Source organism: Manihot esculenta, chromosome 1 (genome assembly GCF_001659605.2).
Source record: "Manihot esculenta cultivar AM560-2 chromosome 1, M.esculenta_v8, whole genome shotgun sequence".
Classification (NCBI taxonomy): Eukaryota; Viridiplantae; Streptophyta; class Magnoliopsida; order Malpighiales; family Euphorbiaceae; genus Manihot; species Manihot esculenta.
This window is the reverse complement of record NC_035161.2, coordinates 12,267,939-12,292,882: the sequence shown is the minus strand read 5'-3', so window position 1 is coordinate 12,292,882 and position 24,944 is coordinate 12,267,939. Positions and strand designations below refer to the sequence as shown.

Genomic DNA, 24,944 nt, shown 5'->3' with positions numbered 1-24,944 from the left:
TCAGAAGGTAAGTTACCTGTAGCCAAGTAGTTCACCATGTCTGCGTACCATGCTTCATCAGATTGGGCAAGGAAGATTTGTGCAAGTAGGTCATCCTTACATTCTTTAGATTCTGAAAGGTGCTGCTCCTGGCTTGATTGCAAAGGAGAACTGGAAGAGCTTTCTTGTGTTGGAGGCTGTGGAGCAAGGTTCGGCGGCCGAAAGATGTCTGTGTTCGGCGGCCGAAGAGTTTCAGCAGGCGATGGGATCTGAGGTGAATGATTCGGCAGCTGAAGGGAGTTCAGCTTCGGCTGCCGAATGGTTGCTGGGTTCGGCGGCTGAAGGATGGTAGAGTTCGGCTGCCAAAAGTTTTCAGTGTGCTGGGCAGGCTGTGGCGATGGATTCTGCGTCTGGAAGGCAGTCATGTTCGACGGTCGAAGGAGGTCTGGATTCGGCGGCCGAATGTTTTCAGTTTGCGCAACATCAATCTGTTGGATGCTACAGACTGTTTCTTTGAGTTTTGATTCTTTCTGGTTCTAAATCTATACCTGGTCAGTATCTCTACAGAAATCACTGTTAAGAATATCATCTTGATTTTCATCAAAAATTTCCTGGCTCAAACAGTCAACAATATCAAGACCATAAATAGGGGACATATCATGTGGATATTTCATAGCATCATAGACATTAAACTTAATGACTTCCCCTTCAAATTCCATGGTTAAAGTACCATCATGCACATCAATTTTAGTTCTAGCAGTACTCAAGAAAGGACGTCCAAGAAGGATATCGGAACTAGTATTGCAACTATCTTCCTTAGTGTCAATCATATAAAAATCAGCAGGAAAGACAAGTTCATCTACTTGGACTAACACATCTTCTAGAATACCTATAGGATATACCACAGATCTATCAGCTAATTGGATTACAACTCTTGTGTCTTTCAGTGCACATGCATTTAGAGATTTATAGATGGAAAGAGGCATAACATTGATGGATGCACCAAGATCACACATGGCTTTCTTAATCCCAACATTCCCTATCTTGCAAGAAATAGCAAACATACCTTTGTCTTTGCACTTAGTAGGGAGTTCTCTTTTAATCACAGCAGTAACAACTTCACCTACACTTACTTTTTCTCTTGCAGCCAGCTTTTTTCTATTGGTGCACAATTCTTTTAGAAATTTTGCGTACCTTGGAATCTGCTTAACAGCGTCTAGCAGTGGTATGTTGATTTCCACTTTTCTGAAAAGTCTCAAGAATCTCCCTTTCTTCTTTTTCTTTTTGCGTTCTTTCAAATCTTTTTGGAAAAGGAGGTGGAATCTGAAAACGTACCTTTCGTTCAGTCTTTTGTGCAGGTGGTGTTTCAGGTTGTGCTGGAGAGGCTTCAGGTTGCATTGGTTCTTGCGCAACTTGCTTTTCTTGCTCATAACTGGTATCTTGTAGCTCTTTTCCACTTCTCAAAGTGATGGCACTAACATTCTGTCTAGGATTAGTTTCAGTTTGAGAAGGGAGCTTACCTTAGGTTTCAGATTTGCTCATGGATGCAGCCAGTTGTCCTATGTCTTGTCGCATACCTTGCATGACATTTACCATTTTTTCCATCATCTTTTCAAGGTGCTGGTTGGAATTCTGAGGTGCTGGTTAGGCTTGATTTCTTTGGTAGTTCTGATTGTTCTGGTTGTTGTTGGCCCTTCCATAGCTGAGATTGGGGTGATCTCTCCAACTTGGATTGTATGTGCTTGAGTATGGATCACGTCTTGGATGGTTGTTGTACCCTCTGACTCGCGGTTGTCGAAGTCGATAAAAAATAACCTTTCTAGTTATCAACAATTTACAACTGCAGATAGTGGTGAAAGGATCGAATCCATAGGAAATTGAAAACTTACCTATTTTCCTTATCAAGACCAATAAAATAAACTGAAACAAAAATAAACTGAAAAAGAAGAAAACTGAAAACGAGATAAACTGAAACGAGATAAAACTGAAACGAGATAAAACTGAAAGAAAAATAAACGGAAAGCAAAATAGACTGAAATGAGATAAAACTGAAAGAGAAATAAACGGAAAGCAAAATAAACTGAAATGAGATAAAACTAAAAGAGAAATAAACGGAAAGCAAAATAAACTAAAAGCGAGATAAACTGAAAGCAGATTAAACTAAAAATGAGATAAACTAAAAGCGGAATAAAAATAAATTGCAGTAAAAGTAAAATGGGGGTTTTGAGATTGATTTGATTAACAAACTACTGAAAGCAATTAAAATAAGCGAATAATAAAATAAAAGAGAAATAAATAATAAGAAAGCTCTAGTTGAAGAATTGGATCCACTTCAGTTGTTGGGATTGATCATAGACACTTTGTTCTTTTAGGTTGATTTAATAGATTAGTTATGGAGATGGAGGAAGTCTCTCACTACTGTTATCTCTTCTTAGGAATAAATTAATTAGGGAACGTCCTCTAATTAATAACTAATCAACAAGTTGCCAAGGAATGTCCTTAGGCCTCAGGCAACAAACAACTGTTAATTGCATTAAGAAATAGAGAGATCCAATCCTAGCTACCCAAACGTATGGAGATAACGCTAGATCATGCAACTTCTTTGGTTTTTATGCCAAGTGTTCTTATGTAAGAATAATCTAAGCAATTACGGACTTAAATCATTCAAACTAACAAATAATTATTTTGCAATAAAAAATCAACGTAGATCTCAATAACAAAGTAATATGAAAATTAAGCATGAAATTGCATGAATATTGAACACCCAAAAGTTAAACAATGTTTGATCAAGTCTCACAATCCATTAAACAACTAAAGCATCACCTAATCTTCAACTAGAATAAAGGTTTCAGCCACTCATGGCTGAAACAAAAACCAAAAATAAAAGAAAAGAAGAAAGGTAGAAGAAGAGATGTGAATTTCGTAGGTGCCTCCCAAGGGGGCTTAAAGGTTGTGTGGAGGCTCCTTATGTGTCTTTTTATAGTTGAAAGTGCTGCCTTAGGTCATACTTGCTTCCTAATTAGTGAAGAGGCTGCCCAAAGTGCTGAAAATGAAGGAATCGCATTGCAAATTCTCCGGAAGGAAGGAGGCGCGCGGATCAGGCTTCAGAAGAGGAAGGATGCGCGCGGATTGCAGAAGAGGAAGTGGAGCACAGTCATTGAATGCAGAAGGGAAAGAAATCTGTCCAGTCTTTCCTTTTTAGGTGGAGCCTTCGTTTGAATTTTGAATGCTGAATGAAGAAGAGGCAAGTGCGTCTTCATGAGATCTTGCTGCCTAAATAGGAAGATATGACTGCTGCAGTGTGTGCACATCTTTGAATAAGGAAAGAAAGATCTGCGATTTGAATTTCAAATAATCTTCTGACTGAGCTTTCCTTATTTGCTTTTGCTTCTGCACTTCCCTTATTTGAGGACTTTCCTTTTCTGAAAACTTTCCTTATTTGACACTTTCCATAATTGGCTTCACCTTTGAATAAGGAAAGAAGAATCTGCAATTTGAATTTCAAAGAATATGTTGATTGCGCTTTCCTTTTCTGGTACTTTCCTTATCAGAAAACTTTTCTTATTTAGCACTTTCCATATTTTAAAACTTTCCTTTTTTGGCACTTTCCATATTTGGCACTTTTTGGCAGTTTTAAGAGCATTTTCTCCAGATTGTCTCTTTACACCTAATATCTGCAAAACATGATTAAAACCACAAAATTAGGTAGAAAAGGTGTAAATAAACATCAATAAGAACATGATAATATGGACTAAAATATGCTCTATCACCCTCCAATGGCATTAACTTGCTGGTTGTCTTCTTGCAGAGTAGGACATTGATCAGTTGGGTGTCCTACATATGAATAAATACCATATGGCCTAGGCGGCTAGGTTGCTTGCATCTGTTGAACCAGTCCTATGGCGAAATATTTCATAACAACTGTCAGTTCAGAAATAGTAGGTGAGCTTACCTCATGGACTCCTCTTTGCATTTGCTTTTCTTCTCCATATTGCCTAGATGAGGCTGCAAGTGTAGAAATCAACTCTCGCATCTCCCTAGGCATCTTGTCTGCAATGGATCCTCTACAAGCTACATTTATGAATTTTCTTTCTGATGAGAGTAATCCTCCATAGAAGAATCGTATGAGAGACATATCTGACATATCATATTGTGGACAACCTGTACATAGTCTTTCAAACCTTTTCCAATAATCATATAAATCTTCAGTTGGTTTCTGTCTTATGCTAGTGATTTCTCTTATTATGCCAATTGACTTAGATGTTGGGAAGTATTTGTTCAAAAAAGTTTGGACCATATCATCCCAAGAAGTTATAGATCCACGTGGCAAATAAAATAACCAATCTTTAGCAAAGTCATCCAATGAAAAAGGAAAAGCTCTTAATTTAACATGATCTTCAGAAATACCTTGAGGTCTCGTAAATGAACAAACAATGTTGAATTCTTTCAAGTGCTTGTGTGGAATCTCATTTTGCAAACCTCTAAATTTAGGTAGAAGATGAATCAAACCTGTTTTTAGTTCAAAGGGAAATGTCAGAGGTGGATAGGTGATGCAAAGAGGTGCTTGATCACCTACAGGTGTTGCCAACTCTCTCATGGTTCTTTCTCTTGGTACTTATGGTCTTATGGCTGGATTTTCTTGGATTATTTGGTTCTGGAAAGCATGTCCATTGGGGGCAGCAGCTTGTGCATTAGGTTCTGCCATTGGTGCAAAGTTCGGGGGCTGGAGCAAGGAAGGTTCGGCGGCCGAAGGTAGATGTGGTTTGGCGGCCAAAGGTTGGGCAGAATGCTCGGCAGCTTGCTTTCCTAATCTTCTGAGGGTGTGTTCAATTTCTGGATCAAAGGGCAAAGTGTCCCTATGTTCAGATCTGGTCATGAAAGAAAAACAAACAACTTAAATCAATTCTGCGGCAACGGCGCCAATTTTTGACTCGCGGTTGTCGAAGCCGGTCAAAAATAACCTCTACGGTTATCAACAATCTTACAACTGCAGATAATGGTAAAGGATCGAATCCACAGAGAATTGAGTACTTATCTATTTTTCCCAAACAAGATCAATTGGAATCAACTGAAAGCACAATTGAAAACAAATAGATCAAAAGTAAAGTGCAATAAAGTAAAAGGGAGTTTTGAGATTGATTTGACTAACAACTATTGAAAGCAATTAAAACAGCAAGTAATTAAAATAAAAGAGGAAATCAATATGAGAAAGGTCTAGTTGAAGATATGGATCCACTTTGGTTGTTTGGATTGATCATTGAAACTTATGTTCTCTTAATTGGTTCAATAGATTGGTTATGGGAATGGAAAACGCTTCTCATCACCATGTCTCTCCTTATGATTAAATCAATTAGGAAACGTTCTCTAATCAATTACTAATTAACAAATTGCCAAGGAACGTCCTTGGGCCTTAGGCATCAAAACAATTGTCAATTGCATGAAGAAAGAGAGAGATCCAACCCTAGCTACTCAAACGCATGAGATGTTGCTAGATCATACAATTCCTTAGTTTTTACACCAAGTGTTCTTAGGTCATAATATTTCCAGCAATTACAGACTCAAAATATCCCAACTAATAATCAATTAACTTTGCAATCAAGAATCAAGTGGCCAATTTGATCAAAATAACAAAGCAATCTTAGAATTAAGCACACAATTGCATGAATATTGAACAAATCAAAAGCAAACACTTTATGTTCAGATCTCACAACCCTTTAAACAACCTTAGTTTCAACCAAACTTCAACTAGAATTAGGGGTTTCAGCCACTCATGGCTGAACCAAAACAGAAAATAGAAGAAGAGAAGAGGAGAAGGTAGAACCGGCGGTGGCACAAGGTAGAGAAGGAGCGGCGGCCGAACCTTGGAGAGGTTGGGGGATTGAATTCTTCAAGTCTGCCACTTCTTGTCTTCATAAGGCCTTAAATAAGTCTTGGGAGGTTGCCTAGGGTTTCTTGGGTGCCCATGCATCTTTTAGAGATTGCCCAAAGTGCCCTTGGTCTTGTATGTGCCTTCTAGGTATATGTGTGAGGACTTTTTGGTCTTTTAATTGATGCCCAAGTGTGTCCAAGAAGTTTCCTTCATATTATTTTTGCCATTCATGCACTAAAGAGGAAGGTGGAGCCTCCTTTTGAATTTTGAATGTGCATAGCATGAAGTGGGAAACATGTGATCTCCAAGATTTGGCTTCTTGAATAAGGAAGAGGCCATTCGGGGGGACTTTCGGCTGCCTAAGCTTATTTTCGGGAGCTGGACTTTCGGCTCTGGAGCAGACTTTCGGCCGCCGAAGGTGCCGCTGAAGATGGGTGACTTTCGGTTCTGGACAAGACTTTCGGCCGCCAAAGGTGCTTCCGAAGGTGGCTTTTCCAGATTTGGCACTTTTTGGCATTTTTGAGAGCATTTCCTTTTAATTGTCTCTTTACACCTAATATCTTCAAAATATGATTAAAACCACAAAATTAGGTAGAAAATGTGTAAATAAACATCAATAAGATAATGATAATATGGACTAAAATATGCTCTATCAAGTAGTAAAGAAAGCTTGTTGGACTAAGTCTATTTGCTTGAGGACAAGCAAAGGGCTAGGTGTGGGGGTATTTGATAGAGCCAAATTTAGACCCATTTTTCATATTGATATTTATGTTAATTTATACATTTTCTGCCTAATTTTATAGTTTTGATCTTATTTTGCAGAAAATGGAGTAAAATTGTAATTTGGCAAAAATTGCCTTAAATCTGCCCAAAAGAGAGCAAAACTGCACAAGCATGGTTTGCGCAACTTGTTTGCCCAAACCAAAGTGAAGCTGAAATAAAGAGGAAAAGTGATAACTGACTTACCAGACGGTTTGCCCAAGACTGTTTGGGCAAACAGTGGAGCAAGACAGAGACAAGGACCAGGCACGCAGACAGCAGTCACGACAGACAGCCTATTTGCCCAAACAACAACGGGCAAACAGCACCAGCAACTAGAAAACCAGCAAATCTGCCAAACTTGGGGACCAAGTCAACACGAGCCTTTTTACACTCCAATCACGTGGGACAGCTTAACAACACATAATTCCACCTCAGCACTCTCTCCTACATATTTGGGAAGCCAAAAATCAAAAAGACAAAAATGCCCTCCAAGAATCCAAGTCCAAATAGGAAAAGGAGTCCCAACTCAACAAGGAAATCCTAGGACAGCCACTCCAGCCTATAAAAGGACCAGCAAACCAGCAGAAGAACAATCTTTAGATCATCACTCATCCACAGCAGAAGCTGCACCAGCAGCCGCACCACACCAGCAGGCCGATTGGCCCTTTTTCTCCTTCTTTTTGCTTTCTTTCTTTTCTTTTATCTTAGTTTCAGCCATGAGTGGCTGAAACCCTTTTTCTAGTTGAAGAATAAGGTGAAACTTCAATTGTTTATGGATTGGGAGACCTGAACCTATATGTCCTTCTTTTATTTATCAATATTTATGCAATGTCATGCTTAACGTCATTGTTGCTTTGTTATTTTAGATCAATAGGGCCCATTGAATCTTGATTGCAAGGTAATAATTTGTTAGTTTGGATAGTTTTTAGTCCGTAATTTCTGGAATTATTCAAACACAAGAACACTTGGTGTAAAAACTAAGGAAATTGCATAATCTAACAATATCACCATGCATTTGGGTAGCTAGAATTAGGTCTCTCTATCTCTTAATGCAATTGACAGTTGTTTGTTGCCTAAGGGCCAAGGATGTTCCTTGACAACTTGTTGATTAGTGATTAATTAGAGGATGTTTCCTAATTGATTTATGCTTAAGGAGGGATTTGGTTGGTGAGAAGCGTCTTCCACCTCCATAACTAATTTATTGAATCAAATAAAAGAATTTTTATGTCAATGATCAATCCCAACAACTAAAGTGGACCCAAATCTTCAATTAGGCTTTTCCCTTTATTGATTTCTCTTTACTTTATTCTTTACTTTACTTGCTTGCTTTCAATTCTAGTTTAACTCAACAATCTCAAAATCCCTTTTTTTTATATTATTGTCTTTTTATTTACTTGGTCTTGACAAGAAAAATAAGTAAGTATCAATTCCCTGTGGATTCAATCCTTTTGCCACTATCTATAGTTGTAAAATTGCTGATAACCAAAAAGGTTATTTTTGACCAGCTTCGATAACCAGGAGTCAAAGAGCTTCAAGATGTAAAGGCTGATGATGGAAGTTCACAAGTACAAGAACAAGCTGCTGAAGAAAAACAGCCAGAAAGCTATTTGTCCAAACAAACTGGTCAAACAGAACCTGTTGATAGTTTAGATATCATTGATTGTTTGAGCCAAGAATTTATTTATATAAATCAATATGATATGCTAAACAATGATTTTTGCAGTGAGGCTAGCTAAAAAGATGAAGAAAGCCAAAAAGATCCAAAACTGAAAGCAAAAATCTACAGCATTCAGCAGGAGGACTACGACCAAACATAGAAAGACAAAGATCCACCCGCACCTCTTCAGCTCAAATCGCAGGTTAGTTCTGCTATTTATCCAATGCAGACAGGCCATGCGCAAAAGGAGATAGTGGAAGTTCAATTGCCCAAACTAAAGGATCATGCAAATTAATGCTTGCTCAAACCACCGGATAAGGTAGAATTTGTTTTGCCCGAATTCAGTACCAAATTGCAGCCACCTATGGAGAAATATGAATTGAAGTTCGAAGTGCTCAAAAATGCAAACATAAGGGCTAGAGGCACACCTCACCTGAAAGAGGAGAAGCTAATCATGTTACTTCATGAGTACATGAAAGAAATAAGATGGGTTATAACCAAATCAAAAGGCGTGCTACACTTTTTACTTAATTCAGTTGGGACCCTTTTCCCTCCCCCAATTACTTGAACCTTGATCAAGTGGAGAAGGTCCAGCCCGTGACCTTAAACAAGGGCACTCACAACCACACTAGGGGAGTACTCAGTTTCCTTTGAACTTTAACTTTTCCAATACATTGAGGAGAATGCATGAATTAGGTGTGGGGGTGCAGATCTTTGAACTTTTATTTTTAGTCCATTTTTGCTTTCAGTTTTAGTTTGAATAGCCACAGTTTGAATTTTTTTTTCATTTTTGTTATTTTTGCTTTCATTGCACACACATGTAGCCACAATTTTTTAATTTTTGTTTTGGTTTGCTTTACTCAAACTCATAGACTATGTTGGATGAGCTTTCTTTCCATGACCCCATTGATGTGATGGCTCTTTAAACTTAAGTTGAATCAATTGCAGTGAGTTATATTCATGTTTGGAAATTTCCTTTTGAATTGAATCTTTGAGCTTGCCATGGTGAAAAATCTATATTACTCATTAGAGAGAATGGATTGAAAGATGTGTGAATGAAATTAACATGACTTGTTTGAGCAAGTGGTGTTGATTTGCCCAAATTTTTTAGAAAGAAAATTCGGCAAAGGCCTAGACTTCATGAGCACAAATTGAAAACTGTTCCAATGGTTGAAAGACTATGAATAGAGCTAGTAGCCACTTGAACAGGTGATCAACTGATTAACTGGGGGTGCATATCACCAATATGTACTTTCACGTCAAAAGGTTGGTGACTTTTTCAAGCAAGATTAAAATGCAAAAGGCTGAATAATGTGCTTCAAGCTAAGGGCAAGTCACTCTGAAAGCTATAAAGAGTCTTAACTGAATAAGAACATGTGCATGTATAATCTCTCTCTTGAGTAAAACAAATACTAACCATGGTAGGTGAAGGAAGATAAGGAAAGAAGGTGAGTAACCTTGGTTCATACATTCTTCACTGCAATGCTTCAAAATAGGTATCTAGAGTAAGAGCTTAAGCAGAAATAAAGGATCAATTAGCAAAGAGAGCTTGTTTGACTAAGTTTATTTGCTTGAGGACAAGCAAAAGGCTAGGTGTGGGGGTATTTGATCAGTCTAAATTTAGACCATTTTATCATGATGTTATTGATGTTAATTTATACTTTTATGCCTAATTTTGTGATTTTGATCTTGTTCTGCAGAAAATGGTGTAAAGAGGTAATTTGGAGAAAATACCCTTAAAACTGCCTAAAATGGAACAAAGGAGAGCAAACATGCCAAGTTGCAACTGAAGAGGAGATAAACAAGGAAAGTAATTTGAAATTCAAATTTCAAATATTTAAGAGCATTCAAGATTCAAAATTCAAGATTCAGCTAAATAAGGAAAGTGCTAAATAAGGAAAGTGGCAAATAAGGAAAGTGCAATCAGCAGAGCAATTTAAATTCAAATCTTCAAGAATCCGTTTCCTTATTAAAGAAGCCAAATCTCAAGAAGATGCACATTCAAATTTGAAATTCAAATTCAGCTTGTTAAGGAAGCCAAAGAAGACATACTTGCCCCCCAAGTCTTACACATTCAAAATTCAAAATTCAAAAGAGAGGCTCTACCTCATTAATGTTCATTGGGCGGCAAGGGCAACACTTGGGCAGCAAGGAGATCAACTTGGGCAGCAAGTAAGGAGCTAGGGCAGCACATAAAGCCTATATAAGCATCTCTTCAAGCAGCCGCATGACCACACCATCTCCACACACCATTCGGCCGCCCAATCTCTCCCTTCTTCTCCAAGGCTTCGGCCTTTCTTCTTCTACTACTTTTCTTTTATTTTCTTGTTTTGTTTCAGCCATGAGTGGCTGAAACTCTTTTTTCTAGTTGAAGATTAATTGAAACTTTAGTTGTTTTATGGATTGGGAGATCTGAACATACATTGTTTAACTTTTGTTTATTCAATATTTATGCAATTTCATGCTTGATTCCATTATTGCTTTGTTATTTTGATCAATGTGGCCAGTTGATTCTTGATTGCAAGGTGATATATTGTTAGTTTCAATAGTTTTAAGTCCGTAATTGCTTGGATTGTTCAAACACAAGAACACTTGGTGTAAAAACTAAGAAAATTGCATGATCTAGCGATATCTCCATGCGTTTGGATAGCTAGAATTAGATCTCTCTATTTCTTAATGCAGTTGACAGTTGTTTTGATGCCTAAGGTCCAAGGACGTTCCTTGGCAACTTATTGATTAGTGATTGGTTAGAGGACGTTCCCTAATTAATTTATACTTAAGGAGAGACATGGTAGTGAGAAGCGTCTTCCATCTCCATAACTAATTTATTGAATCAAACATAAGAACCTAAGTATCAATGACCAATCCCAACAACTGAAGTGGATCCAATTCTTCAACTAGACATTTCTCATTATTGATTTCTCTTTACTTTTATTATTCACTTACTTTATTGCTTTCTTTATTAGTTTAACTGAATCAATATCAAAACCCCCATTTTACTTTTATTGTCAGTTTATTTCGCTTTCAGTTTATTTTTTTGGTCGTGATAAGGAAGATAGGTAAGTTTTCAATTTCCTGTGGATTCGATCCTTTCACCACTATCTGCAGTAGTAATATTATTGATAATTGAAAAGGTTATTTTTGACCGGCTTCGACAACCGACAGTCACCTATATAGATTAGGAGTCAAATTAGTAGGATTACCTTATATTTCCCTATTTCAATTAGGATTTGTCTTATTTTCCTATTTCAATTAGAATTTATTTTATTATCCTATTCCAACTAGGATTAGAAAATATTTGGTTATAAATAGCCATTATTTTATATGTAGGGCAAAAAGAAGTTAATAAGAAAAGATTTGATATTTCTCTCTATAATGAGAATTTATATTCTCTATTGCAAAGATGATAAATTATTTGTATCTCCATGTTTAGTAACTTATCAAGGTTCAATCTTATGGCATTTTAATATAGATTTCCTCCATACTTAGCTAACTTATCAAGAATTTCTTGTGGCGTTCTCTAACTGGAATCGCTTGATTATCTTCGTTTCTAATCACATTAGTTGATTAGGGGATGTAGCAGAGCAATCTTATGGAAGATATTTGTACCTCGTCCTTTTTCAAGTTGTGTGACAGAGTTTTTTTTATCACAAGCGCATCAATTGGTATAAGAGTTTGGTAGTAGATAAATTTCTATTTATCTACGTTTCTTTGTTTTATTTATTTATTTTTAATTTCATATTTTTATTTTAGCTATTTGATTAATTTTTTATTTTTTTTAGTTTTTTTGTGTTTGTTTCAAAAAAAGAAAAAAAAAATATTTCACTAGTGTGAGATTTAAAACAAAAAAGAAAAGAGGAAAAAAAAGTGTAAAAAAAAAAGAGCATGGCATAAAGGAGATTCAAGAAATTCCATCCAAGTGAACAATCAGATATCCTTAAATTGTTAAATGAAAATTGTGATCTCATAAAAGTGCGGATCAAAGAATTTCAAGAATAAGCGAGAGTCTTATATAATCTTTTTATTGTAATGGGCAAAATAATCTCAATTATCACTACAACATGTTGATAATAAAGAGGTTTCAACCATATTTGAGGAGAAATCTTTTGAGGAAAAATCGTAATTAAGACCAAACATATTGAAGATGATTATTTAGTTGAAAAAATTCATGCAATTGATATAGAAGCTTCTCTAATAGATTAAAGTCATGACAATCAAGTTGCTAGTGAAATTGTTACTGAAGAACACAAGCTCAAAAATGAGTATGTATACATCAATCATTTTCTCACTATTATGTTTGTTGATTCGAGGATGAATATTTTTGAGAAGGGAGGAGTTGATACGTGTATAAGGGGGCAATACTTTTCAACAACTTGAAGTGTAAGAACGTGGTGATATTCTTTGCATGTTCAACTAGGCAAACAAGAAGTCATGAGAAATCAATAAGAAGTAGAATTATTCATACTGGATACCACATTTGGAAGAGAAGAAAAAGAAATGGGTTTATTTATTTAAAATTCATGGTTTCAATTTCAGCCATTATAAATTCACTTTTGAAAGCTCATATATGAGTTAGTATGTTTTAGTATCTTTTATAATCTATATGGATTAGAAGTCAAATTAGTAGGATTGTATATAGTTTTTCTTATTTAAATAGGATTATCTTATGTTTTACTATTTCAATTAGGATTTGTCTTATTTTTCTATTTCAGTTAGAATTTATTTTGTTTTCCTATTCCAACTAGGATTAAGAGATATTTGGCTATTAATAGCCTTTATTTTATATATAGGGAAAAAAAGAAGTTAATAAGTAAATATTTGATATTTTTCTCCACAATGAGAATTTTTATTCTCCAGTGCAAAGTTGGTTAATTCTTTGTGTCTCCATATTTAGCAACTTATCGAGGTTCAATCTTGTGGTGTTCTGATATGAATTTTGTTATTCATGCTTAGTTAACTTCTCAAGAATTTCTTGTGGTGTTCTCCAGCTGGAATCACTTGATTATCTTCGTTTTTAATCATATTGATTGATTAAGGGTGTGGTAGAGCAACTTATAGAAAATATCTTTACCTTTTTTTTTTCAAGTTGTGTAATGAATTTTTTTTATTACGAATTGATCATGAATTCAGCATCATTTGGGGTCGGCTAATTGTTTTAGGTATTTTTTGTGGACATCTCTATGGGACAAACTATTTGTGGACGGGGGAAACTCCTTTGCATAATGTTATATGATACCTTAAGTTTGTCCATACAATTTTCTTTTGTTTGTAGATAGAAAAATCTCCTCGCCAGTGCAAAGGAATCTTTCATACTCTTTCAACAGTCCTCAAGGAAGCGGGCTTTATACAAAGGACAGCTGCCTTCTGTGTAACGACTCCAAAATGGACCGTTACCGGCGCTAGGTTCAGGTCGGCTTAAGGCTGCCAGAACCCGTAGCAAGCCTGCTATACTCTCTGTGTACCTGTAAATCTCATACATGATCATACATTTTCTGTGAAAATTAAAACTCTTTTTTGTACCACGGCTTAACCTGGGCGTGCACTATCTCTGTACTCTGTACTCTGTACTCTGTACTCTGTATCCCTGCCTAGAGCTTGCTCTAGATGGGTTAACTCATACCTGTTAAGCCTGGTTTTTCACATACTTTGACAAACATATACATATACAAATCATGTACATAACACAAGATTTACAACACAATATAACTAAGTCAAGCACAACAACTAGTACATCTCTTTAATTTTACATGTCCATTCTAAGCTATTACAAACTCTTCTCTCTTCCTGTCCTCTGCTGTTCTCCCACAATGAACCTACAAGACTGGGGTTAAGGGAGTGGGATCAGCTCTATCGCCCAGTGAGTAGAACAATAAACCATATCAGTAAAACATGACCTTATGGAATGCATCATAACACAGACAATCCACAGCAAGGGTAAACCTGTCACCAAATAGTCCCAGTATCTCATACCAGGGCGTAGTTAGAGGCACCTGGATTTCCTGTCTCATATATGTATATGTGTATATAACACCTGTACTTACCATTGCCAGGGCGTAGTCAAAGGCTCCTGGACTTTACTATACCTGCCAGGGCGTAGTCAAAGGCTCCTGGACTTCTATACCTGCCAGGGCGTAGTCAAAGGCTCCTGGACTTATCTCAGTGACTATTGGATCATTCAGCATTCACCCACATCAACAAATAACTATGCAATGCAACATATTCGTGGATGCTAATGCAAGCAACCTACTGCATAACCATGATGCATGAAATATGCTAAAAACATTCCAGTCCTCAATTACAAGAATTAAGTTTAGTTCCACTCACCTCTGGCTATCTGAACTGACTTTGCAGGCTCTGTAATCTCTGGAGCAGTACTCACTGCTGCTCTCTCTGGTTCCTCTGGTCTGTGGAAGCACAGATAAACTCAAATGAGGGACCAAAAGAACTCAAGAGTGACTCTATGAACCTCCCCAAGAATCCCCTTAAACTCACTCAAACATCCATGCAAAGCATGCAAAGGAAGGCTGGACAGAACACTTTCGGCGGCAGGTTCGGCGGCCGAAAGTCCTCTCCAGAGACGAAACTCATGCACCTTCGGCGGCCGAACCTCAACTTTCGGTAGCCGAAACCTTTCGGGGGCAAGTTTCGGGGGCTGAAAGGCACTCCAGAGACGAAAGTCTCCAACCTTCGGCGGCACCTTCGGCGGCCGAACCTCCCCTCCAGAGCCGAAAGTCCAACAGTTCGGGGGCAAGCTTGGGCAGCCGAAGCCACCTCCTCAAGGGTTCGGCGGCCGAATGTACCTTCGGCTGCCGAACCTGAGTTCATCAGCAGGGCAGAAACTTGTTCTGCCTCTCGCCAAATGCACAAAACACTTCCAATCTCAACCACCTCAATTCCTCAACTTGCATACACCCAAGTATATGCTCAAAGGGGTCAAAACCTACCTAAAAACCCCAACAACACAAAACATATAACACATAAACATGCTTTATGAACAAAACACCAAAAACCTCACTTTTTACCCTATTCATGCAACTCTACCCAAAAACCTTCTAAAACCTTCAGAAAACATAAAAACAAGCTCAGGATCTTCACTTACCTCTTGAACCCAAGAAGATGAACGATCCTAATGTGGAGTTTTGGAGCAACTCTCCTTCAAACTCTCCAAACTTCACAACTTTGTGTTTTTAGCTCAAAACCTTCAAAAAAAAAACATAAAAATCAATCAAATCTTTGCATGATGTAATGAAAACATGAAGAAAACTGAAGAAGGACAGGGTTTCACCTCAGAAAGTGAAAGAAACGGCAGAGCTTATCCTTTCAACCGACAGAGGGCCTTTTATAGGTGGCTGGCCAGACCACCTTCGGTGGCCTATCGTGAAACCGAAAGCCATGCATGTTCGGCGGCCGAATGTCACCTTCGGCGGCCGAACCTGGCTTTTCTGCCTTGGTTCTTTTCTTTCACAAACTTAGTTCCAGTTAACTTGAAAACCTGAAAACATACTTCATGATGTTAAAAACACATAAATCCTACCCGTCTAGAGAATTCTGACATCCTGGATTCCACCGGACAATAGGAATTCCGATGCCGGACTCTCGCCGGGTATTACATTCTCCCCCCCTTAAGAACATTCGTCCTCGAATGTTTCAAAAATAAACAATAAACACATAAAAAGGAGGAAACGAACCTCAAAACAGATATGGATACTGCTGGAGCATAGACTCCCGCGTCTCCCAGGTGCACTCTTCGAGATTATGGTGGTTCCACAGAACTTTCACCATCGGAATCTCCTTGTTCCTTAGCTGTCTGATTTGCGTGTCCAGAATCCGTACTGGCTGCTCTGTATAGGTGAGATCTCCAAGAATCTCTACATCAGGCTCACTCAGAACCTGATTCGGATCTGACACAAACTGCCGTAGCATAGAAACATGAAATACCGGGTGAATTCTCTCCATAGAAGTAGGTAAATCCAGCTTATACGACACATTCCCGATCCGCTGCAAGATCTCAAAGGGTCCAATGTATCGTGGAGCTAACTTACCCTTCTTTCCAAAATGAACCACTCCTTTCATTGGAGACACTTTCAGCAATACCCAATTACCCTCCTGGAATTCTAACAATTTCCTGCGAATGTCCGCATAGCTTTTCTGTCTACTCTGAGTTGTTCTGATCCTCTCTCTGATCATGGGCACTGTTCTACTGGTAATCTCGACTAACTATGGCCCTGCAATAGCTTTCTCGCCTACCTCTTCCCAGCAAACAGGTGATCTGCACTTTCTCCCATACAACGCTTCATAAGGAGCCATCCCGATGCTAGCATGATGACTGTTATTGTAGGCAAACTCCACCAAAGGTAGATGCTGCCTCCAAGAACCGCCAAAGTCTAACACACACATTCTGAGCATATCCTCTATGGTTTGGATGGTCCTCTCTGACTGTCCATCAGTATGCGGATGGAAAGCAGTGCTAAAATCCAACCTCGTGCCCATCGCACTCTGCAGACTTTGCCAAAATCTGGAAGTGAACTGAGGTCCTCTGTCTGAAACTATAGACACTGGAACTCCATGCAATCTCACGATCTCATCCAGATATACCTGTGCTAACTTATCCACAGAGTAGTTACTCCTAACTGGAATGAAATGAGCAGATTTCGTGAGTCTGTCCACAATCACCCATATGGAGTCTATCCTGTTGGACGCTGCCGGTAAGCCCACTACAAAATCCATAGCTATATTCTCCCATTTCCACTCTGGAATCGGCAGTGGGTTAAGCATTCCAGCCGGCTTCTGATGTTCTAATTTCACTCTTTGACAAACCTCACAAGCTGTCACGAACTATGCCACTTCTTTCTTCATGGCTGGCCACAAATATACCCTTTGCAAATCCTGATACATCTTAGTGGCTCCTGGGTGAACACTATACCTCGCATTATGAGCTTCCCTCATAATGTCTTCTTTTAGACTACTACTATCTGGTACACAAAGTCGACTCTTATATCGAAGGATCCCTTTGCTGTCAAATCTGAACTCTGTATTGTTGCCTGACTGAACAGTCCTGGAAATTTTCATCAACTCAGGGTCCTCATGCTGTTTCTGAGCTATCTGCTCCAGAAACACAGGTATCACTCTCATCTGTGCTATCAATGCACCCGTACCAGACAACTCGAGCTGTAACCCGTCGTCAATGAGCTTATAAAGCTCCATCACTACTAGTCTCCGCTCTACTGCTATATGGGATAAACTGCCTAGTGACTTCCGGCTTAGGGCATTTGCCACCACATTCGCCTTACCCGGATGATACTGGATCTTACAATCGTAATCACTGAGCAATTCTACCCATCTTCTCTGCCTCAAATTCAACTCTCTCTGACTTAAGATGTACTGTAGACTTTTGTGATTAGTGAAGATCTCGCATTTAACCCCGTAGAGGTAATGCCTCCACATCTTGAGTGCAAAGATAACTGCTGCCATCTCTAGGTCATGGGTGGCGTAATTTAACTCGTGCTTCTTCAACTGTCTAGAAGCATAAGCAATCACCCTATCACTCTGCATCAAAACACAACCCAATCCCACTCGAGAAGCATCACAGAACACTGTGAAATCCTCGTTACTCACATGCAGAGCTGGCACTGGTGCTGATGTCAATCTCCTCTTAAGCTCCTCAAAGCTCTCTTCACACTGGTCTGACCAGATAAACTTCTGGTTCTTCTGAGTCAGTTTGGTCATAGGAGCCGCTATCTTCGAGAAGTCCTAAATGAACCTCCTGTAGTAACCTGCCAGTCCCAGAAAGCTTTTAATCTCAGTCACTGTCATGGGTCTGGGCCAATTAGCTACAGCTTCTATCTTCTTGGGGTCTACCTCAATCCCTTCTGCTGATACCACGTGTCCCAAGAAGGAAATGCTCCTCAATCAAAATTCACACTTAGAGAACTTGGCATATAAACCATGCTCTCTTAGTGTCTGCAGAACTATCCTCAGATGCTGGGCATGCTCCTCTGCATCTCTGGAATACACTAAGATGTCATCGATAAAAACAATAACAAAGTGATCCAGATACTCGCTGAAAACTCTGTTCATGAGATCCATGAATGCTGCAGGGGCGTTAGTCAACCCGAACGTCATTACTAAGAACTCATAATGCCCATATCTGGTCCTGAAAGCTGTCTTTGGCACATCTGCCTCTCTGACTCTCAACTGATGATACCCGGATCACAGATCTATTTTAGAGAAACAACCTGCTCCAGCTAGCTGGTCGAATAGATCATCAATCCTAGGTAGGGAATACCTATTCTTGGTAGTGACCTTGTTCAACTGTCTGTAGTCAATACAAAGTCTGCCTTCTTTCTGACAAAGAGCACTGGAGCACCCCAAGGTGAGGTACTAGGGCGGATGAAACCCTTATCTACCAAATCCTGCAACTGGTCTTTCAACTCCTTTAACTCTGCTGGTGCCATCCTGTAGGGAGGAATAGAGATAGGTCTGGTATCAGGCAGTAACTCAATTTCAAACTCTATCTCCCTACCAGGTGGTAATCCTGGAAGTTCGGCTAGGAAAACATCGAGAAACTCGCGGACTACTGGTATTGTGGCTGGTTCCCTAACCTGACTATCTAGCTCCCTCACATGAGCTAGAAACCCCTGACAACCCCTCCTAAGCAAACGACGAGCCTGAAGGGCTGAAATCAAACCTCTGGGTGTACCCCTCCTGTCTCCTCTAAAGACACACTCTGACCCATCCTGGTCTCTGAGACTAACTACCTTCTCTCTATAGTCCAAGGTCGCACCATAAGCAAATAACCAATCCATCCCTAGAATGACATCAAAATCTGTCAAATCTAGAACCACAAGGTCAGCTGGAAGGCATCTACCCTCTATGAATACTGGACTGAAACGACAGACTGACACTGCCACTGATGGGTCACATTTGGGTCCACTGACCCAGAGAGGATACTCTAACTCATAAATCATCAAACCCAACCTCTTTATGACTCTCGAAGCAATAAAGGAATGAGAAGCACCGGGGTCCATCAAAGCATACACATCTGAACACCCAATGATGAGATTACCTGACACCACTGTGTTCGACGTGTTAGCCTCCTCCTGTGTCATAGTGAAAATCCGTGCTGGGGCTACCAGATTTCCACCTCGGGAACCTGCTGCTGAAGTAGAGGCTGCCCCTCTCCCTCTACCTCTGCCACTACTCTGAGGCACGGCTGGAGCTGCTGGTTGTACTATACTGCCTGAACTTATCTGCTGGGATGGTGCAAAAGTCACCTGAGGACAATCCCGAGCAAAATGCCCTTCCTGTCAACATCTAAAACAGGCTGAAGATCCCAACTGACAAGCTCCCTTGTGTGGTCTCCCACATCGTCTACATACTGGACTGCTTGCGCTAGAGCTTGAGCCACTACCTATTCCCAAACCTGACTTGACTTTATTCCAGAACTTACTCTTTGTTCCTTTTACTCTATCCCATCTCTTGCTGCCTGAAGTTCCTGAACTGGGGGCCTTAGAACCCGAAGCCTGTGCTTTTGACTGTCTCTGCATATTGGCACTTGCTTCCATTTTCCTGGCTGCATCCACAATAGAGTGGAAACTCTCCTTTTCTGCTAGAAGAATCAATGAAGAATACCTGGGATGCAATCTCATAGTATATCTCCTTGCCTTCTTCTGATCAGTATCATAGGCTTGACCCACATACTGAAGCAAATCCAGGAACTTATCTGTAAACTCGTCAACACTCATCTCGTCTATCTGTCTCAACTGCTCAAATTCAATTACTTTCATCTCCTTGGAGCTATCAGGAAAAGCCCACCCTGCAAACTCATTGGCGAACTCTCCCCATGACAAACTGTCCACCCTGGGCTCCATATAATTCTTGAACCATTCTCGAGCTTTCTTACACATAAGTGTAAACCCCGCCATTTCTATGGCTCTGCTATCATCAACTCCCAATTCACTGGTTATCATTCTAACTGATCTGAGGTATTCAAATGGATCATCTCCCGTGTTATATTTAGGAGCATCCAATTTCAAGTACTCTGTCATTTGCACCTTACCTCCAGATGAGCTAGGTTGATGTCTGTCACCAACAGGGGCTACTGGTTCTGGTTGTGGTGGTGGAGGTATTGGTTCATTTAGCTCTGGGTGTGCTGCACTTGGATGGGTAGGGGAAGATGGATACATAGGATATGGTGGGTAATAATGAGGATAAGGCATATATGGCATGTAAGTAAAATATGGAACAAAACTAGAGTACTCAGACATACCTTCCATCGGATACCCTGGGTCCTGAGAAAAGGCTGGATAACCAAAACCTGAGGTATAAGCGCCTCCCTGCGACTCTCCCATACCTTCTTCAGATCTGCCTACACTCATGCTTCCATCGATAGACTGGTCCATCACTATAGCCTCCCTCACTTCTTCTGATCTGCCTCCTCTCACTGTACCTCTTCTGCTCTCGTCCACAGACCTTCTAGGGTCTATTGATGTACCTTCCCTGCTAGATCTCTGTGACCTTGCCCTTGGCTATAATACACGGCTAGACTCCGGTATCGAAATTCCTATCGTCCGGTGGAATCTCGGATGTCAGAAGCCTCTAGTAGGGTAGACACATGTTTTCATAAAATGTTTTAATGTATTTCATGGTTTTAAGCAAAAAGGAAATGAGTTTTTGCATGAAAACAACCTTGGAGGAAAACTCAGGTTCGACCGCCGAACCTCAAGTTCGGCCGCCGAACATGCATGCCTTCGGGAGCGCTTTTAGGCCCCTGAAAGCATAAGTGAGGAAAGTCCAGGTTCGGCCGTCGAACCTTATGTTCGGCAGCCGAACATGGCATGCATGCGGAGGCACTTTCGGCTCCCGAACGTGGCCTGGCCAGCCACCTATAAAGGGGTCCCTTAGCCGAAAACGGGCGAGCTTTTCTCCCCATTTTCGACCAAGGTGAGCTCTCCGCCGTCCCTCACCGATCTTGAGTTCTTTCCTTCCAATCCTTCTCGATTTTCATTAGTTTTACCTTTGTTTTGAAGATTTTGAGCTTTTGAGCAAGTTTTGGACCTTGGAGGTTTAAGGAACTCTCTCTCTCCCATTTTTCGAGCTAGGGTCATTCTCCTCTCGATCTTCAAGAGGTAAGGGCTGATCTTGAGCTTGTGGCATGTTTTAAGTAAGTTTTAAGTAGATCTATAGAGTAGAATGCATGTTTAGCTTATGGTCAGGTTTACAAGTTGTATGTCAGGCTTGCTACGGGTCCCGGCGGCCTTAAGCCGACCTGGATCCTAGCGCCGGTAGCAGTCCGATTTTCGGGTCGTTACAGAATGGTATCAGAGTCCTAGGTTCATAGGATCGGACCTAGAGTGTCGGGCTCATAGATGTTCTAGAAGGTCAAGCACAATAGGAAGATCATGTCCACTAGGATAGGATATTGAATCCTGTCTTGTATGATGATGTGAAATGCCATGATTATATACATGTGCATTGATGCTATGATATGAATGATATATATGTGATGCGGGTTCATGTGTTCCCACATGAACCATATGATGCTAATGTTTGTGTGATGTGTACTGTTTTTCAGAAAACAGGATGAGAGGAACCCGTCGATCTGCAAGATTGACTGGAGTACCACCTGAGGATGAGGGCACGAGCGCCCATCCTCCTGCATTGCCTAGGGCAATGTCATGTAGGTCAAACATAGAAAGAGTGTCAAGGGACCCTAGAAGGTCTTTTGATGCTAGCAGAAGGGGGACAGATAGAGGAGGAAGTTCTTCAGATGTGAGGGAGGTTATGGAAGAGGAACAGAGGAGGGATGGGAATATGGATGTCAGCATGGCGGAAGAAGGGACAGGGGAGTCACAGGGAGGCGCTCAGGCCTCGGGTTATGGTTTTCCAGCCCATTATCCACCCTTCCCACAGGGTTCAGGGTATCCGATGGGAGGCACATCGGATTACTCCAGTTTTAACCCCTACCCTACCTACATGCCTTATCCACCTTTCTATCCACCTTATACACAGTACCCAGCTTATCCACCCTCACCCTTCTATCCTAACCCAGTAAACCCCACCTCGGGGAATGCTGCACCCCCACCTCCACCACCTACAGAACCAACAGCCCCAGTTACTCAACCTCCTAGACCTAGCTCAGCCGCTGGGAGCAAGGTGAAGATGACAGATTACCTTAAGCTGGATGCTCCCAAATATAAATCAGGGGATGATCCCTTTGAGTACCTGAGAGTGGTGAAGACGATAACTGATGAGCTAGGGGCAAATGACAGCAGGGCCATTCAGATGGCAGGGTTCACTTTAAAGTGCAAAAAGGCACGGGAATGGTTCAATTGTTATGTGGACCCAAGACTAGACAGCATGACATGGGAGGAATTTGCAAATAAGTTAGCTGGATGGGCTTTTCCAGACAGTTCCAGAGAACTGAAGATGATTAAGTTTGAGCAGCTGAGGCAGACAGAACACATGAGTATAGAGGAGTACACAGATAAATTCTTGGAGCTATTGCCTTTTTCAGGGCAAGCTCTAGATACAGATACGAAGAAGGCCAAGAGATATGTTATGAAGCTGCATTCTAGGTACTCCTTTTTGATTCAGTCAGTTGAGAGGGAAAGTTTCCACACTATGGTGGACATGGCACGAAGGATGGAGGCGAGTGCTATAGTTGAGGGGTCAGTGAAGCAGTCAGTGACCCAGTCTTCAGGGGTTAAGGCCCCAGGCAGAGGAGGGCTAGGTCCCTCTTCTCAGAGCTCAGGTAGCAATAGGTGGAATAACACCACCAAGAAGCCGAAGAAGAACAAGTTTTGGAGTAAGTTGAAATCCGGTCTGGGATTAGGCGGTGGCTCGAGCTCAGGTTCAGATGGTACAGAATGCCTAAGGTGTGGGAGGCCATACAAGGGAGTGTGTCGGGCTGGGACTAATGCATGTTTCAGATGTGGACAGGAGGGACACATGGCTCGGGAGTGTCTTAGAGCACCTTTTATGGGCCAGCCCCAGCAGACAGCTTCTGGTAGTGTGGCACAGCCAGTAGCTCTAGCCACAACTCAAGGCAGTGGCAGAGGTAGAGGGAGAGGGGCAGCCTCTTCTTCTGGTTCCCGAGGTGAAGGTCCATCAGCTACATCCAGGATCTTCACCATGACTCAGTAGGAGGCTAACACATCCAACACCGTGGTGTCAGGTAATCTCAACATTGGGTGTTTTGATGTGTATGCATTAATGGACCCGGGTGCATCTCATTCTTTTATTGCTTCGAGAGCCGTTGAGAGGTTGGGTCTGATAGTCTCTGGGTTAGAGTGTCCCCTATGGGTCAGTGGACCCAAGTGTGACCCGTCAGTGGCAGAGTCAGTCTGCCAGTACAGTCCAGTTTTTGTTGAGGGAAGATGCCTCTCTGCCGACCTTGTGGTTCTAGATTTGACAGACTTTGACGTCATTCTAGGGATGGATTGGTTATCTACCCATGGTGCTACCTTGGACTGCAGAAACAAGGTAGTCAGGTTCAGAGATCAGAACGGGTCAGAGGTCGTCTTCAGAGGAGACAAGAGGGGTATACCTAGAGGTCTGATATCAGCTCTTCAGGCTCGTAGGTTGCTTAGGAAGGGATGTTAGGGGTATTTGGCTCATGTGAGAGAACTTAGCAGTCAGGTTAGGGAGCCAGCCTCAGTGCCAGTTGTCAGAGAGTTTCAGGATGTTTTTCCAGACGAGCTTCCAGGTTTACCACCTGCTAGGGAGATAGAGTTCGAGATAGAATTGATGCCTGGAACTAGACCGATCTCTATCCCTCCCTACAGGATGGCTCCAGCCGAGTTGAAGGAGTTGAAAGAGCAGTTACAAGAGTTGGTAGAAAAGGGCTTCATCCGACCGAGTACCTCACCTTGGGGTGCTCCAGTCTTGTTTGTGCGAAAGAAGGATGGATCCCTTAGACTTTGTATCGACTACAGGCAGTTGAACAAAGTCACTACCAAGAACAGGTACCCTCTGCCAAGGATCGATGATCTATTCGACCAGCTAGTAGGAGCGGGTTGTTTCTCCAAAATAGATCTGAGATCTGGGTACCATCAGCTGAGGATAAGAGAGTAAGATGTGCCAAAGACAGCTTTCAGGACCAGATATGGGCATTATGAGTTCCTTGTGATGCCGTTCGGGTTAACCAACGCCCCTGCAGCATTCATGGATCTCATGAACAGAGTGTTTAGTCAATACCTGGATCACTTTGTTATTGCCTTCATAGATGATATCTTGGTGTATTCCAGGAACGCAGAGGAGCATGCCCATCATCTGAGGTTGGTCCTGCAGACCTTGAGGGAACATGGCTTGTATGCCAAGTTCTCTAAGTGTGAGTTCTAGCTGAGGAGCATTTCATTCTTGGGGCATGTAGTGTCAGAAAATGGAATAGAAGTGGACCCTAAGAAGGTAGAAGCTGTGGCTAACTGGCCTAGACCCACCTCAGTGATAGAGATCAGGAGTTTCTTGGGTTTAGCAGGTTACTACAGGAGGTTCGTTCAGGACTTCTCAAAGATTGCAGCTCCTCTGACCAGATTGACCAGGAAGAACCAGAGGTTTGTGTGGACCGACCAGTGTGAAGAGAGCTTTGAGGAGCTCAAGAAGAGGTTGACTTCAGCACCAGTGTTAGCCCTACCATCTAGTAATGAAGACTTCTCAGTGTATTGTGATGCGTCCCGT

At 41.0% G+C, this 24,944-nt stretch overlaps 1 pseudogene; it reads left to right on the top strand.

The window, feature by feature from the left end:
* LOC122723226 overlaps positions 1–24,944 on the top strand; it is a 106,005-nt pseudogene that overhangs the window by 62,384 nt on the left and 18,677 nt on the right.